This window comes from Calonectris borealis, chromosome 1 (assembly GCF_964195595.1).
Source record: "Calonectris borealis chromosome 1, bCalBor7.hap1.2, whole genome shotgun sequence".
NCBI classification, from domain to species: Eukaryota; Metazoa; Chordata; class Aves; order Procellariiformes; family Procellariidae; genus Calonectris; species Calonectris borealis.
The window spans coordinates 161,763,225-161,770,383 of record NC_134312.1 but is presented as its reverse complement, the minus strand read 5'-3'; the positions used below and the strand labels follow the sequence as shown (position 1 = coordinate 161,770,383).

The 7,159-nt window shown below is 48.7% G+C and overlaps 1 protein-coding gene across 1 annotated transcript in view; it reads left to right on the top strand.

The window, feature by feature from the left end:
* Positions 1-273: 273 nt before the first annotated feature.
* Positions 274-7,159, top strand: part of MBNL2 (muscleblind like splicing regulator 2) — a 112,090-nt gene continuing 105,204 nt past the window's right edge. Inside the window, exon 1 of the mRNA XM_075138268.1 lies at positions 274-407. The gene's annotated coding sequence lies outside the window, so the exon portion shown is untranslated. The remainder of the gene's footprint in view (positions 408-7,159) is intronic.

Here is a 7,159-nt window from a genome sequence, read left to right as displayed (position 1 = left end):
CCCAAACCCAGGATTTTGGCCCCTCCGCAGCACTCCCCCACCGCTGCCGCCCACGTTGTTTTGCAGAGGAAACGCTCGGGTTTGTCCCCAGGGCGGGCCGGCCTCCCGGCAAAACCCCGCGGGGTCGGCCGGTGCCCCCGGCGCCGGCCGGGCCCCGGCCCTGGCCCCGGCCGCCGCGGGACGGCGCGGAGGGCGGTGCGGGCTGCGGCAGGCGGGCCCGGCCCGGCCCCGGGGCGGTGCGGCGCGGCGCTCGGCCTCGGCAGGGAGGGGCCGGACCGCCCCTACGCGAGCAGCCGCCGCCGTCGCGGTCGCGGCGGGAGAGGTGACAAGCCGCTGCGCGGAGCCGCCTCCGCCCGGGTGGGAGAAGCGGGTGCCCCCCCTCCGCCGCCCCTCCGCCCCGCTCCGAGGTAAGGCAGCCGCCCGCGCCGCCGCCCGCACCGCCGCGCGGCCGCGGGGGCACGGCGGGGGGACGGCGGGTCCCGCGTTGTCTCCGTGTCCCCCCCGCCGCGGGGCCGGGCCGCGCGGGGACGTTGCGGGTGCGCGGCAGCGGGAGTTTCGTTTCTCCGCCGGCCCGGGGAGGAGTCGCGGCGGCGGTACCGGCCCCGGGGGAGCCTGGCGGCGGCGGCGGCCCGCGGCGCCTCCCTGCGCGGGGAGCAGCCGCCGGGGCGCGCCCCGCCGAGCCGCTGCCCGTCCCGCCGCACCTGGGCGGGCGGCGGTCGCCCCCGAGCCCGCCTCGGCCTCTCCTCCTGCCGCCGCCGCCGCCGGGCCGAGGGCGCGGGAAAGCGCCCCGAGCCCGGCACTTGTTCGGGTGTCCCCCGGCCCCCGCCGCTCGTTTCCCCTTCGCTTTTCTGGGGGAGCCGCAGCGGCGTGGGACTGGGCGGCGGGCGCTGCCGCCTGCCCCTCGCATCTGGTTCAGCGGTGACTTACGGTTGTGTTAACTCGGCGTTTGGCACGGCGTGTGCGTGCGGCGGGCGGGAGTCCGAAGTTGTTGTTACTTCTGGAAGGGAGAGAAAACGGGCTCCGTGGGGCCGTCGCCGCCCCAGCGGCTTCCGCCAGATCGCCTCCCCCCCCGCTCCCCGTGCCCCCCGCTTCGGCGCTGCGGCCGGGGGCTCGCTGTGGTCAGCAGTGAGTAACGCTGGGCAGGCTTTGGGAAGGGGGGGGGGAATTGCTACCCGTGAAGGTGAGTGTGACAGGAGGGAAGAACTGTCAGATATTAAAATGTTTTTCTTACTTCTAGTTTTGTGCGGAAATCCTATGTATTTATTCCTTGTACCTACATATCTGTATATTTATCTGTGTATACATGGAATATATACATATTTTTTTGAGTTATGAGAACATTGCCTATAGGCTTCTGTTCCCATATGTTTTGTTTTCTGTTTCTTTTAGGGACATTTGCATTTCTGCTGGGAGGGGAACAGACAGCAGTAATGTCGCTGAATATGTATTTGAACAGTAGCATGGAACAACTTGTATGCCTTTAATTCAGCAGCAGAGGATATCCATGTGGGATTAATATACTTAAGTGATCATGTCACACTGACATATCTTGTTCAGACTTGTAGATTTTTAAAGCAGTGTGGACTTGTAGGTAGTAGCGGAAGTGTAATTAATTTTAAACATGTGACTTGGCCTACTGCTTATGACTTTAACGTGGTATTCATACCTTGGTAAATATGCATAGATTTAGCCATCTGTCCTCCCTTTTCCCTTCGCGTGTGCATATACCACGCTGTGCAAATGAAGAAAGTACCTGTAGGGCCAAATACGTATTTAAACTCTTCTGGGAAATGCTCTAAGGTTACTGTCAAGGATTAGTGGAAAGCTTCTTTCATACAGTTTTTGAGTATGTTTTTTAAAAAAAAAAAGTTGCTTCAGCATCAGCGATGCCAATTTGTAACTTGTATTTGGCATTAATGCTATTTGCGTACATCCAGTGCAGCTGATACTGCTGCTGGGAGGCGTGTAATTCTTCCCGCCATGGACAAGGCCCTTTTGTGTAGTGTCAACTTTCTACGCTTTTAGAGGGTGTATGAACCCCGGGTAGAGCCCTGCAGTTTCTCTCTCCTGTGATAAGGTGGTGGTGGGATGCCAGCTGGTGTTGCTCATGGGAGATCTTAGCCACAAAACTTCAGACACAGGCTGGAGCTCCGAGTTGGGGCACGTCAGTCTTTGGCACTTGCTGTAGTTGCTGGCGTATGCAATGGCTCATCTACAAGCGAGTGAAATTTGGAATAGCAGTGGGCTACAGCTGTGATTTGCACTAGTGTAAGGGTCTGTCCAGGGTAACTTGCAGGACGGTGGCTATACAGTAATGTTTTGCTATAGCCGAAGAGATGGGTTGTTTCGTTGTGGTATCCCTGCTGTCAGCAGAGGAGCGGTACTCCTGCATTGCGCGGATAGGTGGGTGGATGACATGACATGTGTCATCTCAACATACTTTCCCTCTGAAACTTATCCCCTTTATCATTTACGGCCCTCTCTCTGAAGAAATGGCCTGTTTCTAGACATGAGCAGACCTGCCAAAATCTCAAATGTTTGGCATTGGTATGTTTGGGATTGTGAGTCTGAAATCTTCATTTGAGCATCATTTTCTTAAATTTGGCTTTTATAGAATAACAGTTGTCATAAGAAGATTAAAAATAAAGTCTACTTGCTGCTAACACTTGGTGGGTGAAATTTTCATCTCTTCTACTACAGCTGCTCTGTAGTTTCTCTGTTGGTTGCAGTGTCTCTAGAACTGTAGTGTGCAGTATTAAATAGACTACTTTTTCTACTAACCTCGGAATTCTTAAATTGTGGTAATCCTACCGTAGCAAAAGTGATACGTGAATCCTGCCACCTTTGGCATGTGACTGCCATTTTGGGAACCTTCTTAGTCTTGCTTTTTCTGGGGTTAAAAGCTCGGCTACAAGACACTGGAAAAAATTCTGTTAAAAATTTATGGCAGGAAAAAGAAAAAGTGTATTAAATTGGTATTCCCATTGCTGCCTGATGGTGTTAGGTGTTTTTGCATCCTCTGGGTAGCTCTTGGAATCTCAGCAACACTGCATGATTATTTTACTCCTTATGCTGCCGAGTAAAATTATACAGCCTAATTTATTTAGGTTTGGCATGTTCTCACTGAAACTCCTGCCATGCTAGGTGAATGAACAGTCTGCTTGTTTATATTGCCCTTTTTCCCCCCACTTTTAATAGGCCCTCATAGGTCTTATTGTGGTTCTACTGGAAGGTTTCAGAATTTGGTCCAACCTGCCAATAAAAACAGAAGTAAAGAACCATGAACCATGTTAAACCTGTTAACTGACAGTATGAAAATACCTTCTTCAATATCAGGGTAGAAATCTCATCTCAGATGGCTCCAGCCAGTCCTACAGTCGCATTTACTGCTCTCCTATAAATTTTTTTCTGGCAGTTTATTGTTAGCTGTCTGGGGCTCAAGTACTCAGGACAGATGTGAACACGCTACCTTCATCTTTGCAGAATTACAAAGTAACCTAATTGGCTTCCAGATCTCGCTGTGTCTTTCTTCATGTCCCTCTATCATAATTCAGACTCTTTCTGTCTACTTATTACTCCTTTACAGATGTCTTTTACCAATCGAATCTTTGCTGCATCACTTTTCCTCAGATGAATTATTATTCATTTTCTCAGAAGCATCCAAGAAATAAAATGCCTCATGGAATTTTCTTTCTTTTTTTCTTTCCATTACCTTTCTTCAGTATTCTCCCACGTTCATTTGCAACTTTACGTAAGTAGAGCTAGTTAGAAAGTGTTCATTAAAATGTCATTGAAGTGAAAGTAAGGAAGAGTGTTGATCAAAAATGCTTTTCAGTTTCAAGTCACTAATTTCTGGTGAATAAACCTTTAAAAACAAAACCAGTCTCTTTCTTTTCTACTGCTGATACTTCCCCTGCACGTTTTGCTGTCTTGAGCATTGTGGTTGGATTATTTGGGTTTGACACAATCAATTTGCTTATGGCTTCAGAGAAATGCAGTATCGAAACACTCAACTAAATTTGGAATAAAAATGTAGTCGGTATGGCTTAATCAACTACAGGTATGAAGGAAGAGTAGACTTCTTCAGAGAGCTTAAAGTGTTGAATAACTCAACAGTTTATCCTGACTTGCAGCTGCACGCCGACATTTTTGGCTCACGTTGGGTGACTGATGACCGTGATGATTGTCAGGGACTGTTCCTCTGCGGAGCCCAAGGTAGCCCTTTTGCTGCCCAGGGCTGGGGCCACAGAGAGCTGTAAGATTGCGGGTAGATGTTTGAGCACTGTGGGGATGCAGCCTGGAAGATGGGAGGATGATGGTACGCAGCTGTATTACTGGGGAAAGACACAGCATGTTCTGGAGTAATCAAATTTCCTAGGCTGGAAGGCTTCGTGAGCTGCCTGCAGCGTCCTGGAGACGCAGGTCACTCTTTGCCTAGATAGAGCTGAGGCAGCAACACTGTCATTGAGTAATGTTTCAGTATGAAAGTATAACGTCAGTGTAAAGTCCAGAAATACTTCCGACCTATGACCAGTTGGGATCATGTATCTTAAAGCAACAAAACCAGGGTCCGTCTGTAGCTGCAAACTCTTACAGTGTTTTCTTCTGCTCACCACCGAATTCCAGGTTTAGGTTTAACTTCAGCTACTCCTCCTTGTTTTGATGGTGCTACAGCTGTTTGTGCTGAAGGATAAATAGGTCTGTTGTGTCTCCACATTGAGAGAATTTGAGACTGTTTCTGGCTGGTTGACCTGGTGGTTTGACGCTGATGTTAGAAAGCAGTGTAGAGGGAATTGAGCTTTTGTCTACAGGGGAAGGATCGAGTGATGGGGGAGCAGCTTCCCACTGCTGCTAGATTGTACTGCTGCTTGTTTCCCCATTGCTCCTATCCAGGAAGGACCCAGACTGTTCATCATATTGTTTGTGGGCCCTTGTGAGGTGTCCCCACCCCCCTGGTGAGAGGGAAATATTTCGTGCCTGATGGTATCAAAAAGGAGGTCTGGGAGGTTGGGTGTATATCAGCCCACACCTCCTCTGACAGGAGATAATTGAAGTATAGGAAGGTCCATGTCCTCTCTTTAGTTTCGTGTCCCTGGTCGATGGCATTAGGTTCATTTAAGCGAGCCGCTAGTTGGCTTTGTTACTGACCTTTTTCAGGAGTGGGAGATTTGGCACTAGCCAGCGGTTGCTCGGGACAGTATATCCATGGCGAGTTTCTCCGGCAGTGGTAGGTCTATTACATTTTCAAGGAGGAAGGAAACTTCTGAGTATTTTGTTAATGATTTAAGACTGGAAGGAGTATGGGTTGAATTCACAGGTCTCAGAGAAAAGAGTCTGTTCTAAGGTACAGGGGTATCTAAATGTGCCCGACTTGAGTTGTGTAAGTTTGAGTTGTGGGTATGGGTGAAGTGCATTTTTTTTACCTGAGAGGGCTTTCGAAATGCGCCTAAGGTTTTCACGAAGTAGAGCATTTGCTTGCAGTGCAACATGTCTATATGGATGTCATAGGCCCTGAGCATTGAAGACCTTAGCCTAGGCTTTGATGCATTAATTATTTCAGCTTTTATTTGCCATTCTCAAATCTGGAATTTCTGTCCTATGTTTGTATATGGTGAGATATCAAAACATCAAGGTGATTTGGCCGGAGCAGTAGTGGTGAGGAGTTGACTGTATTTTTGATCATTGCTAGCGGTACCAGTTAGTGGTTCCCTGAGCCCTCAGGCCCTTGCCCTGCTGGCTGTTTGTGAGCTGGAGAAAATTTTGGAGTTTCTTGGTCTTTGCTCTACCGAGGCTTTCTCTAATTCCTGGGAAACTGGACATTCTTTCACTTCCTTGAATGAGGTGATGCTCTTTCCATAACAGCAGTAGCTGTCAAGGGTCAGGTCAAAAATAACGACCCCCCCTGTCAAGGGTCAGGTCAAAAATAACGACCAACTCCACAGGTTGGACCAGAGGTGACCTGTGAAGGTGCCAAGGGGACTATGAGGAAACTGGCTTTTCATACAAAACATGAAAAGATTAATTTTGGGGACTTCAGCATGTTCAGCCTTGTCAATCTATCTTTTGAAATTCCCAAGATTTATCATTCTGGGACACTTTGCTACCTTCCTTTACAAGGTATTAGTGCTAGCCTTCTTAAAGCCGTTCATTTATTGTAGTCTTTAAGTGAATAAATGTTAGCTTTAGCTTTTCAGATCAATGAAATCTAATAAAGATGCCTTACTAGAGGCACCTTAGGTTTCATGTTTGTAGAACAGGTGAACGAAGTGCTTCCTGCCATCTGCTTGTGCTTGAGTCTTTGATTCAGTATTGTGAGGGGGGAAAAAAAGACATGGGATTTAAATCTCATCTAGACAGCTTTGGGTGACGCAATGAGTATCAGGTATTTCACTCTTGGGATTGTGTATTGCCTGTTGGCAGTTAGAGGTAGGTCTTATGTTACTCAATTCATTCACTTAATTTCATAATGCTTTATGCTCTTTGCTTCCTGTATGTGGTGGAGTGTATTTCTCCTGCTACTTAAAGCTTTTAGAAGGTATCTGATTTCTCTGGTTCTCTTCCTAATTCCTTGAACAGCTCGTTCCAGTTTATACCATGGCAGATGAAGTGGGCTGTGCCATTCGGATTGCTGGGTGCCATGGGAGAGGCATGGACACCCTGTGATTCTTTCTTGAGGGAATGGTTAGACCTGGATATGCATCCTGTGGGAGCAGTGGTGAGTGTGGACAGGAAGAGTGAGGGCATAATAGCCGTAATCGTAAGATTAAGGCACATTCCAGCAGAAGGAGGTATTGTTGGTGGCTTCAGTCGGTCGTTTTCTTGAAATAACCTGTCCTCGCTGTTGTGAATGAGAGGAAGGGGGAAGAAAAATCAATACGCTTTCTGAGCTATAAAGAGGCCTCTTGACTAATAGTGTGGCAATAACTAGAGGCCAGAGCTGGGTGGAGCTCAATACTCCTCCCTCATGAAGCAGCAGAGCGGTTTGGTCATCTGAATTGTGGCGATGGCCCTAGGGCTGACAGGAGGATTATTATAGCATTGTTCTCGCTTTCTAGAAAGCTTACCTCATTCTTCTTTACAAATTTCAAAGATGATTGCTGGTACCACGTAAGAAAAAGTGCTTCAGTGCCAAACCTGCTGGAGCTGGTCCCTGCTGCTG